This window comes from Pinus tabuliformis, chromosome 5_2 (assembly GCF_031772625.1).
Source record: "Pinus tabuliformis cultivar Carrire ecotype Pingquan chromosome 5_2, CPIR1, whole genome shotgun sequence".
In the NCBI taxonomy this organism is placed as follows: domain Eukaryota; kingdom Viridiplantae; phylum Streptophyta; class Pinopsida; order Pinales; family Pinaceae; genus Pinus; species Pinus tabuliformis.
This window is the reverse complement of record NC_142306.1, coordinates 408,926,700-408,939,980: the sequence shown is the minus strand read 5'-3', so window position 1 is coordinate 408,939,980 and position 13,281 is coordinate 408,926,700. Positions and strand designations below refer to the sequence as shown.

The 13,281-nt window shown below is 40.7% G+C and overlaps 1 pseudogene; it reads right to left on the bottom strand.

Moving 5' to 3' along the window:
* Positions 1-8,185: 8,185 nt before the first annotated feature.
* LOC149159255 (pentatricopeptide repeat-containing protein CRR2, chloroplastic pseudogene) lies at positions 8,186-12,436 on the bottom strand (annotated as a pseudogene).
* Positions 12,437-13,281: the final 845 nt, after the last annotated feature.

Here is a 13,281-nt window from a genome sequence, read left to right as displayed (position 1 = left end):
ACAATAATGTAATTCTTGGATTTGAGGAATTGATGACAAGATGCATTCAAGAAGAAACAAATATGGAAGAGCAAGAAATGCCCGCACTTAGAGGCAATCCCTCTGCCTTTTCTTCTCATGCCAAAAGAAGAAACTATTCCGAGGCTAAATCTAAAGGAAAGGCCGGACCGAAGGGTGGAAGAAAAGGATGATGTTACAATTGCAACAAAATGGGCCACTATGCGAGGGAGTGCCATGATAAAAGGGACTCACACCATGACGATGATCAAAATCACTTTCAAGACAATCAAAGGAATGGCAGGTTCAATGGCAGAGGAAAAAGAAATGTTGGAAATCAAGGAAGAGGACAACCCTTCAAGAAGGCAAGAAACTCTAAGTATGAATCTAACGTTATTAACAATAACCAAGATGAATACTATCTACCAACGACCCTCTCTACCACTGCTCCCCCAGACTCGCTGGGAAATTGGCTTATTGATAGTGGTGCCTCAAGGCACTTCACTAGTTACAAAGAAGCTCTCTCTAATATGATAGAGAAGGAGACCAACCTAGAAATTGTTCTTGGGGACAACTCAAAATATTCCGTGAAAGACGTAAGGAATGTCACTCTTCAATTGAATCATGGAAATACAATTCATTTACAAGAAGTCCTATATGTACCTGATCTAAAAAAAAAACCTAGTGTCCATTTCGGCAATGGAAGACAAAGGCTACAAGGTGGCCTTCATCGATGGCAAGGTACGTGTATGGAAAAAGAACTTTAAATATGCTTTCACTCTTGGGTTTCGAGTTGATTCATTATATCAGGTCGGAGGAAGTCCGTTGGGTGTCATGTCTTGTGACACACCTCTTCAGTCTGAACTATGGCATCGAAGGTTTGCTCACCTTCATTATAAAGCTCTACCTGATGTGAGAAAAATTGTGACCGGAATGCCCGAGTTCAAATTAGAGCAAGAAGGTGTATGTCTGAGATGTGCCAAAGGAAAGCTCAAAAGGGGACCATTCTCCTCAAGCCAAAGCAATACCTATGATATATTGCAGTTGGTTCACTCGGACATATCTGGTATGATGCCTATGAACTCCTTGGGAGGATATTTATATTACCTCACTTTTACAGATGATTATTCTCGTAAAACTTGGATATACTTCTTGAAAATGAAGGGTGAAGTGTTCTCCTAGTTTCGTCACTTCAAAGCCTTGATCGAGAATCAAACCAAAAAGAAGATCAAGATCTTAAGCACTGATAATGGGACTGAGTATGAATCCAATGAGTTCCATGACTTTTGCAAAGAGGTTGGCATTAAGAGGGAGACTACAACACCATATACTCTTGAGCAAAATGGTGTGGCGGAAGGAAGAATCATACGATTGTGGAAGTTGTCCGTGCTATGTTCCATGATCAAAGACTTCCGAAGTTTCTATGGGCCGAAGCTGTGAATACCGCTGTATATGTGCAAAACCGATGGCCTCATCAAGCATTGGGTTCCAAGACTCCCGAAGAGATGTTCCCTGGTAAGAAACCTGACGTATCTCATTTTAGAATTTTTGGAAGCCTTGTATATTTTCATGTGCCGAAGGAGAAAAGGAATAAATTGGGTGCATCTGGAAAGAAAGGAATCTTCGTGGGCTATAGAGAAAATACTAAGGACTATAGAATCTATGTGGTTGGTCAAAGGGAAGTCGAGATTAGCCATGATGTCACCTTTGATGAAGATATGGCTCTTAGCAAAGTTGACAATCTTCCTACTCTGAGGGAATCTAAAGAAGTCGACACCAGGAAACCGGAGGAAGGAAGATGAGACGATGCCCGATGTGGAAGAACCTATGGATCTTATTGATTCCCCTCCGCAAGAGCCTTTCTCTTCTAGGAAGAGGCCTTCATGGCTTAGGGGGACACTTGATGATGCTGAAGGACACGTTGCACCCAGATGGACTTTCCGAGAAAGTAAGAAGCCGACCAGGTATCAAGGATACTTGACCATCATGAGCACGATCATCCAAAATGAGCCTTCATCATTTGCAGAAGTTGTCAAGCATCAAGTCTAGAAGGATGCTATGACTGAGGAATATGAGTCCATCATGAAAAACCATGTCTGGGATGTGATCCCCAGACCCTAGGACAAAGTCGTTGTCACTTTGAAATGGCTTTACAAGATAAAGCATGGAGCTAATGGAAGTGTTGAAAAGTATAAGGCTCGTTTTGTTGCTCGTGGCTTCTCTCAAAAGGAAGGTATAGACTATGACGAGATATTTGCACCTATTGCCCGATATACCACCATTCGCTCGATCATAGACCTTGCTGCTTCATAAAGATGGAACCTACATCAGATGGATGTCAAGATCGCATTCTTGCATGGTTCAATCAAAGAGGAAGTCTGCGTGCCCGAAGGATTTGAGATTCATGATCGAGAATCTCATGTGTGCAGGTTGAAGAAAGCCCTCTATGGGCTGAAGCAAGCACCCCGAGCGTGGTATGAGAGGATTGATAGCTACTTGATGAAGTTGGGATTCACTAGGAGTGAAGCCGACCCTAACCTTAACTTTAAGGTTGAAGATGACAAACCTCTCATACTGGTGTTGTACATTGACGACCTCTTTCTGACAGATGCAGACCCTCTCATTCTCAAATGTAAGAGGGAGTTGGCTTCTAAGTTCGAGATGAAGGACCTAGGACTGATGCACTACTTCCTAGGACTGGAAGTTTGGCAGAAACCAAGGGAGATTTTCCTATTTCAAGGAAAATATGTGGTGAAGATATTGGAGAGATTCGATATGGTAGACTACAAGCTTGTGACTACCCTGATGGAGCTTGACTTCAAGAAGTTAAGCGGTAGTGCTGTCGAACCTGTTTTACAAAATGCTACCGAGTATCGTCAACTCATCAGCATTGATGTTCTTGGTGAACACCCGTTTGGATATATGTTTTGCAGTCAACACATTGAGTCAACATATGGTTGAGCCTCACCACACACATTGGATTGGTACCAAGAATCTGTTGAGATATCTTCATGGCACAATCACTCATGGGTTGAGATACACTGCTGGAAATGTGAGACTACATGGATATACCAATGTTGATTGAGCAAGCAATGTGGTAGATCAAAAGAGCACTTCCAAGTGTTGTTTCTCTTTGGGATCTACCTCGATATCCCCGATGAACAGGAAGCAGAAGTCGATGGCTTTAAGCATTGCCGAGGCAGAGTACATTGTTGCTAGTATGGCCTCTTGTGAAGCGGTCTGGTTGCGGAAGCTCTTCAGTGAGTTGTTTGGATTTATATTGGATACTACCGTGATCCTATGTGACAACTAGAGCGGGATTCGTTTGTCAGAGAATCCCATGTTTCATGATCGCTCCAAGCATATTGATATTAGGTACCACTATACCTGGGATACGGTGCAGTGAAGAGCAATAAGGCTCCAACATATCGGTACAAATGAGCAGGTCGCCGACATTTTGACAAAGCCCCAGGGAAAGGTCAAATTCTTGACTTTCCGAGAACGACTTGGTGTCGTTCAGAGACCCCCTTATGAGGGTCGTGTATGATGCATACCTTGAGCTCTGGGAGCTCCAGGGCGGCGCGGGGTACTTCTTGGAGCGACATATGACCATAGGGCGACTCACCCTCCCCTGGTGGTGCAATATGTACAGGGTGAAAGGTTCAACCTTCCCCTGTGATACCCTGTGGTGACTGTGGGATAGGATGATTAGTTCTCTTGTGGGCCAAGATGATTAGTTCTCTCGTGGCGACTGTGGGACAGGATGATTCGTTTTCCTGTGGACAGGATGATTAGTTCTCCTGTCGAGGCATCCTACCCATGCAGTCTGGGACTCATGGGAAGTACCTCTCATCTGATCAATGAGTAGGGAAATGGGGTTAGGGACCATTAATAGTACTATCGATGGATGCATCGGTGTATCTACCGTACTCCCTATGCTAGGATGACCTCCATTGATCTGGTATCAGTGAGAGTGGTATGACACACTATGAGACTGACTTTGGGTCAGTGGAGGATGGTATGATACATCCTTGATTATTTCTTCTTCTTCATGGTTCTGTAGAGCAGAGCAGAGCCAAGCAGTGCATTTGATGGCAGAGATATGACCGACGATCTAACAGATTAGCAGATGGAGTTCTCCCTAGTTGAGAGGGAGTGTTAAAATTGGCAACTAGGGCCAAACTCCATGTGGGTCACCTTATTTATGGCAACTGATATTTTTCCTAGATTCCTCTTGTCGAGAGGTGTAGGATTGATCTAAATATCATCTGGTTTCAACAAGTATTTATGGAGAGATGAATTTATTTGTATTTACTTAACAAATTGTCAAGGTCGACCAACAACTAAATGTGTGGCACACATGCCCAGCGAATCATATAAGTACAAGTGAGGTTGAGTCATTATCAACTCATCTCATCTCACCACACATCTTCTCTCTCTCCTACGCATTAGAAGAGCCTCTCTCTCTCACACGTGTGGCTGAAGAAGGAAGACATTGATTTCTAGTTAGGGCAGCGTTGACTTAGGTTGACCTAGCTGCAGGTGGGCAGATTGGATTGCATTGACCAGCGTGGAGGCCTTCTTGACTGTGGTTTGGGTTGGGCAGCCTCTCCTAGGCTAGCCGAAGTTTTGTTCAGCTCTTTTGACCGGGTTTAACCACTCCTTTGACCTGCGTTGACTGTCAAGAAGTTGCCGCAGGTTTTCCAGATGTTGACTGCTGTTTGATTGAGTATTGTGGACTGTTTTGGGCTGTTGAAGTTCGCTGTTGAAGACTGAGTTCTTCAAGGTTGACTAGAAGTCAATCCGGGGTTGTTTTGACCAAGTTTGACTTTGTTGATTTAGGGTTTGCTGCTACCGTTATAAAATTACAGATTTCTGAATTGCACTATTTCTCTCTGTTGAACTATTGAAGATTAAAGAAGAATTGATCAAAGGGTTTCCCGCTTTGGGGTTTGTCCCTGGCTAACCGCCACATCTTCTGTCTCTTGTCTTGGCTTGTTTTCTGTCGATCTTTTAATGTTATATCTGCACTTTACTTTATGTTTATGTGATCGCTAATCAATGACTAATAAGAAAATTTGAAGTAAATTGCTCTAAGCATAGAACATACCATAATTCAACAATATTCTTCCCCAATGTCACCTCTCACTGACTTGATCTTCTTCCCTGTTTGGTTTTCTACCAAGGCCTTAAACTCTAAGAACTTGGTTAGCACGTCATCTTTCTTCTTCATAAAATATATGCAAGTTTTGCGAGAATAATCATCAATTAAAGTAACACAATACCTCTGTCTCATAAGAGACAAAGAAGAGAAGGGTCCACACACATATGAATGCACCTGCTCCAAAATAGCTTTGGCTCCATTGTCTCGGCCCTTAAAAGAAGTATTGGCATACTTTCCTATCTTACATCCCTTGCACACTCCATTCTTGTCAAAGTTGCATGTTTGTAATCCTGTGGATATCTATTGAAGAATCTTCAACTCCCCATGATGCAAGTCACCCATGCACCTGTGCCAAAGTTCTTCAATATCTCTACTATGCTCACGACTTGTCTTGCTTCTCAAGGTTGCGCAAGTCTCTATCTGCAACTTGTACAGGTTCCTCATCCTCGCACCTATCTGCTTCACAGATCCAAAATCTAGGTGCTTGAAGTACGCCTTACCTCTGTTGAAGATGACAGCTTACCCCTTGTCCTTGATATGAACCTGCATGTCCTCCTCCAGCTGGCTGAAATACTCCCTGTTCCCAATCATATGGAAAGAAGCTCTTGAATCAATATACCACGTGGTACTGCCTATTGAGCTTTCCATGCAAGCTATCAATGAGAAGTCTTTCTCAAACTAAGAAGCAAACCCATCTACCTCAGTTGATGAAGCAACATGATCCTTACCAGATCCCTTCTTTCACTTTGGACACTTAATAGCATAGTACCCAAACTCATGGCAATGGAAGCACTTGATCTTGCTCAAATCCTTCTTTGTCTTCTCACCCTTATGACTGGTTTCACCCTTACCTTTGCCTTTCTTGCCCTTGGCTTTGCTTGTAAGAGAGAAGTTCTCCTCATCCGCGGTCTTGACGAATCTCCCTTCTCTGGCTCCTCTTCGGATGTTTTTCTATATGTTGTCATTCCAAAACCTCTCCCAATTTAGAAAGTTCTCTCTCCCACTAACAACATCCTGCAAGCCTTGCCAAGACTTGTGAAGTCCAAGTAAGGCAAAACTCACAAGGCCGTCATTAGATACAACTTCTCCCACACGGCCTAGTCCATCTCGAACTTGAGTGAACCTAGTAAGATATGTCGCAATGGGCTCTCCTTGTTTCATCTGGATACTCCTTAGCTTCTCCTTTAGAGCAAACTTTCTGGTATCACTAGTAATCTGATATAATTTTAAGATGGCATCAAACATCTCATATGTTGTCTTCTTCTCATGGATATGAGGAACTATATGATATTTGACCCCTTTTAGAATAATCATCCTAGCCTTGACATCATTCTTAGTATGTTGGGCCAATTGTTGGGGATCTTGAGGTGGTGTTATCGCCTGCTTGATAAACTCTCCCACCCCATTATCCTCCAACACAATTGTGATCCTCCCTTTCCAAGAGATGAAGTTCGATGCTCCCTCTAAACAATGATCATCTCTCAATCCTTGATACGCCATTCTCCAAATCCAAGGAAACACTCTTAAAATTTTGATCTTTGTTCTCCAACAATAAATTGATCTCTTTAGTGGTGGTGTTTATTTTGTTCACAACTCTGATACCATGTAGAATTTCCAACTGCTTCAATGAACAATTCTGAAAACTAGTATCTATTCATAAAGACACAAAATTTCCCTACTCATTTGCAGCATAATAGAACATAAATAAAAAACAGTCACATGATAGCAAAACACAATATTTTTCTAGGGAACCCAACTAGGAAAACCCTCTGCTTGTTTGAGAATTTTATTGATGGAAGAATGAGCAATAGATCTCTTACACTACAACTTTGTTTCAATAGACAACCAATGGTTCTCCCTGCCTGAACTAGGCTTGAAACACCTGCAAGTAGCCCTGATCTCGCTCCTTAAATCCTTGCGCACTTCTGGAGTCCTATTTCCTTGCACAAAAATCCCTATTTTCTAGCACAATAGGTGCTCCTATTAAATACGAGATGCTCCCTATTTCCTAGCGCAATTGTTGCAAGAATTCCTCTCCTTCAATAATGCTCACAAGCTTCCCTTGACACCATTGCTCTCACAAGCTCACACACAAACTCATGTATACAATAATGATACAACTCGTGCCTTGGTCCTCCTTATAAGCAAATCAAATAGGCTAAATCTAGGAGGTTTTTATTTCTGAAAATTAAATTGGTGATTGATGAGTTAACTGAGTCTAACTGACCCATGTCGTCCTACCTCAATTTAGAACTTCAAAGTCACGCATGTCAATTTCCAAAACTAACTCACACTAGGAGACAATAAACTGACCCTGCCAGTCCAACACATTAGTTGAACTGCTTCATAACTCGTCCTAATTTTTATGGAACTCGAGCATGCTAAAGGAGTCATTGAGGTCTCTTTAACTAAGGCACAAGTCAAAGAAGACCTTCACTCACTACTTTTCAATAGATTGAGTTACTTATGTTGAAGGTGGTTTATGAAAATGAGAAGATGCTTCAATTCACGACAAAATGTGAGAGTATTTATAAGTTTTGTTATGTGATTTAGACAGATGTAATGCATTAACTTTGACAACAATGCCAAATGATTCAATGATACATGCATTGATTTGGTGCATTGTTTTCAAATATATATTGAAAACAATTTGATTCGTTGATTTTAACAATGATACAAAAATGATACAATGAAAAATTATTTTTAAGTACACCAATTTCAATGATGATATAATTAAGAGTGATGGTGAATACATTATCTATTGGAATAATATGATAAAAAAATAAGAATAACATATTGCAAAAAACTTTGAAGAAATAGAATGTAGATAGAATGAATGGGATTATATTATTATAATATGAACAGAGATACATAAATAAAACACTCAGAAATGTGGAAAAACAAATTTAAAAAATAATAATAATAAATGCCAATTGAAGAAACATATACTCTTAAAGGAAAACATATATGAACAAATATTATGAAAGGAATTTATAGAAGGAGATATCTTACCAAAGTCGGCTTTAATTTTTTACACATTTGCATGACTGCAACCATCATAGATCCATCTCAACCCCAGAGCTATCAGCACCAGATTTATCAAGTGCTGATAAAGCTCAATTCCTTGGAACTGAAAACCTTTACTCCCTCAAATACATTTGCATCTCAATAAATTTAATTCCTCTTGATGCTTGATAGATCTGGTGTTAAGATGGATCTACACTAGAATTAACAATGTTTTCACAGGGGAGTACCATATAATTGGATATGAAGTTCTAACAGAGTGCTGGTAACAATACATTAGAAGCTCAAACCAGGAAGGCTTGGAGCGCACTTGAAAATGAGGTCCTTGTGATTTCTACATTAAATCTTCGCAGAGGACTTCTCACAAGCATGCCAAGGGAGTCACGCTGCTTGTGACTTGAGAAGGTACCAGAAAACGTAAATCGAAACAACTTCCCACTACCAGAATATGTAAATTGAAACAACTTCAAATTAATATTATACTAAAATAAGGATTAGCAGCCAAACGAAAATACTGATGCATATTTTTACTCCATCTTCCTTTAAGTTCAACTCGGAGAAAATGAACTTAGAGGCTAGATTGAATGTAAAACCATCACAGTCTGCATCCCTGCACATTCTACTGCCCAAATGCAACCATAGTATAAATGAACCATTACAGGGAGCAAGTTGGCCATTCTAGTGGAAGAACCGTGTATATGTAGAACTAATCAATTTTAAAAGGTGCTACCAATAATCCCCACAAGTACAGAATCCATCCTTAAACTGATGGAAGCGAGTTGCATCCCTCACTACAATTTCGCGCATCTTGATCTTAGAAATGAACTTAGTGACAGTATGACAGTCACCACAAACACGAAGATTCTTTGTAATTTGAATGGTGGTCCCAGGGCTTGTATTGATAAGTCCAAATGCAATCGCCAACTTTTCACTATGGCCGCACAGCATGTAATCCTTCTCCTCATCCTCCAAATCATACAGTACAAAATTTTTACTAGGGATATAACCTGCCTCTTTCATCTGCCCAGCCAAGGCCTCTAGAGTTGCATAAATCTGCTCAGACTGAAGATGGGATCTGTCTCCCCCAACAAATGAGTGAAGCTTGTTATTTAGCTCAATAAATGTGCATCCTGGTGGTTTTTTCAATCCCCGTTCTTTCATCATCGTTCTCACCCTTGCTACATCATGCCATCTGCCAACTGCAGCATATATGTTAGACAGCAGTACATAATACCCAGGATTTTCAGGTTCCAAGTCAAAAAGGTGTTTTGCTACACGTTCTCCTAGCTCAATATTGCAATGAATTCTGCATGCACCAAGCAAGGCTCCCCACACACCAGAATCAGGTTCTAATGGCATGTTTTGGATAAAATCCTGGGCCTCATCCAGATGTCCAGCGCGCCCCAGAATATCAACCATACAAGCATAATGCTCCAAACCAGGAGTGATACAGTAATCTTGACTCATGGAATCTAAGTAGTGCCAGCCATCATCCACTAGGCCTGCATGACTGCATGCAGACAAAACAGATACAAAAGTGATATGGTTTGGCCTTGTGCCTGTCTGCAGCATGTCACCAAAGAGCCTCAGGGCTTGCTTACCATGCCCGTGCATTCCATACCCTGCAATTAGTGAACTCCAAGAAACCACATTTCTTTCAGACATTTTGTCAAACACTACTTGTGCACTCTCTATTCTCCCACACTTTGCATACGTAGCTACAAGGGCATTCCCAACAGAGACCTCTGATTCAAATCCTTTCCTAATTATGTAATCATGGATACACTTGCCTTGTTGCAGAGCCCCTGATTGGGCACATGCAGAGAGGACACTTACCAAGGTCACTGAGTCTGGTGTAATGTCTGCCACTTGCATTTGATGAAAGAGTGCCAAGGCCTCCTTGATAGGTCCATTATGGGTATACCCAGCAATCATCGTGTTCCAGGAAACAACATTTTTTTCAGACATTTTGTTGAACAGTTGACGAGCTTTCTCCATTCTTCCACAATTGGCGTACATATCTATGAGGGAAGTAGCAACAAAAATATCTGACTCGAACCCATTTCTAATTATGCATTCATGGATCCACTTGCCTTGTTGTAGATCCCCAGCATGGGCACATGCCGGGAGCACAGTTATCATGGTAAAACGATCCGGTGTCACATTTTCCATTTGCATTTGATGAAAGAGTGCCAATGCACTATTAGAACATCCATTTTGGTCATACGCAGCGATCATGGAATTCCATGAGACCACATCTTTTCTAGACATTTTGTGAAATAATTGATTTGCAAATTCTAAATCCCCACACTTGGCATACATGGTTACAAGGGAATTCCCCACAGAAATATCTGATTCAAATCCATTTCTAATTATATAACCGTGAATGCATTTACCTTCTCGCAGATCCCCTGAATAGGCACATGCAGAGAGTAAACTCACTACCGTGACATAGTCGGGCATAAAACCTGCCAGCTGCATTTCACGGACTAGTGTTAATGCTTTACTGGCATGACCGATCTGCGCATATCCAGCAATCAATGCATTCCATGAGACCGCATTTCTTTCCGGCATCCAACCAAAGAAACGATGTGCAAAATCAATGCTGCCACATTTAGAATACATGTCAATCAGAGCAGTCCCAACAAAAGGATCTGATTCAAACCCATTCTTAATTACATAATCATGGATGCACTTGCCTTGTTGTATAGCTCCTAACTGACCACATGCTGAGAGGATACTGACCATGGTGACCGAATCGGGTGCCATGCCCTCAAGTTGCATTCGATCAAAAAGTGCCAAAGCCTCACTGGCGAGTCCATTCTGTGCATAACCTGCAATCATAGCAGTCCATGAGACTAAATTTCTTTGAGACATTCTGTCAAATACTTGACGTGCTTTCTCTACACTCCCACATTTAATATACATATTTATGAGAGCAATCCCCACAAAAACATTAGACTCATACTTATTACTAATTATGTAATCATGTATCCACTCTCCTTGTTGGAGATCCTTTAAGTCAGCATAAGCAGGAAGGACACTTGCAACAGTAACTGGATTGGGTTTCACATCTGACTCTTGCATTTGATGAAAGAGAGTTAAGGCCTCATTTGCATGTCCATTGCAAGCATATCCAGCAATCATAGAAGTCCACGAAACTACATTCCTTTGAGACATTTTATCAAACACTTGGCGTGCATCCTCTAAAACACCACACTTGACATAAAAATTTACAAGAGCGGATCCTGTGAATATATCTGCTTCATACCCACTTCTAATTATGTGACAATGAATCTCCTTGCCCTCTCGCAGAGCCCTCAGGCCTGCGCATGCCCGAAGCACAAAGGGAAATGTTAAATTGTCTGGATGCATGCCTGCCTGTTGCATCCGGTAATAAAAATAAAGAGCTTCCTCGCAAGATCTACTGGTAGCATATCTCCTGATCATGGAATTCCATGCAAAAACGTTTGGTTCCAGTATTTTGTCAAACAGTTGGCGTGCATTCTCTAAATTGCCAAGTGAGGCATACATGCTCACCAGCTTCGTTTCAAGATATGTATTTTGATCTAATCCGCGTACAGCCAAGTGACCATGAGCCTGTTCCAGGGATTTCATGTCTGTGCAGGCTTGCAAGGTAGACGCATAGTAGATGGGATTAAGTGGAATACCTGGGTATTCCATGGCTAGTAATGGAGTTACCATACACTGAGTTTTGGCGACATTGATTTGCGATATCTCCACTGGTTTTTGTGTTGACTGTCCAGCAGCAGCATGGTTGTGATGTATAAGCCTAACATTGATGAAAATACCGTTGTGAATCTGTCTGTACTTGATTTCTGGAAGAATCATACTCGTTAATTTCTAACATTGGATTTCATCCCCTCCTACAACGTGGCTTTTAAAGTTGGTCTGCGCTCTTTGCACTGGTTTTCGTGTTTTTTTTGTGTCTCTCCATCAACAGTAGCATCATGTCGTGATGTATGAGACTTACACTGACCGAAAATCCTTGTGAATCTGTCCGTACGTGATTTGAAGAATCAGTCCGAGTCATACTCGTTAATTTTAACATTGAACTTCAACCCCTCTTACAACATGGCCTTTACAATGCGGAGAAGAATATGGTATTAAACTGAGGAGAATAACTATCTATGTTGCAGTGGTTCTCGGAGCGCGGACCGCATCCCCAGGGGTCGGGACTGGTCGAGGGTCATCCAATTTTCCCGGGACGCATGTTTGGAGACGGTAATAAAATAATTGTATATACGTAAAATAGTAAACTTTAAAGAATTAAATTTCTTTAAATTTCTGAATTGGCAACGCAGTACATAGTAACATTTAAGTAAAAATATTGAATTTAAGTTAGGTTCAAGGTTTGTAATTTGGATTACGAGTGATTTGAGGAAAAAAAAAAAATTGTGCAAGTGAGTTGGTAAAAAAGGAAAAAGAAAATAAAAAATATATAATAATAATGTTCTATGAAATGACACAAAATTTATCATAATTTATTAAAAAATATAACAATTAAGTAAGTTTAATATTTTAATCTTTAACAATGTGCATTCACTATTTAATGTGTATTTATATATATATATATAAATTGTGTACCATTTTTAGATATTAGTGTTACACATGCCCATGGCTTAAGATATATAATAATTGGAATGAATATTTTTATTAAGATTATAAAATAGATATAAAAAAATTGTGTTTCTTCTTTAGATATTAGCGTTACACATGCTGATGGCAAGATATATAATAATAATTGGAATATATATTTTTATTAAAATTATAAAATAGACGCGTTACTATATGTTTAGCTAAGGTTAACAGGCTGCAGAAGGGCGGGAAGCGATCATGGACGACTAGGGTTTGAGTCAGACCTGCAAACGGCAGACCTGCACAGACCACGGTATTCTGTCATCGCTCAGCAGTAACGAGACAAACACTACACGACAAAGGATCAGTACGCAAGCAATGGAAACCCCCCAGGGGGAGGATAAGGCGCCTCCCCCCAATGTCGCTGAAAACACTCCAATGCACATAGAAGATGTCAGGAAGGAACACCAGGAAGATGCTGGAATAGAACCCAAAAC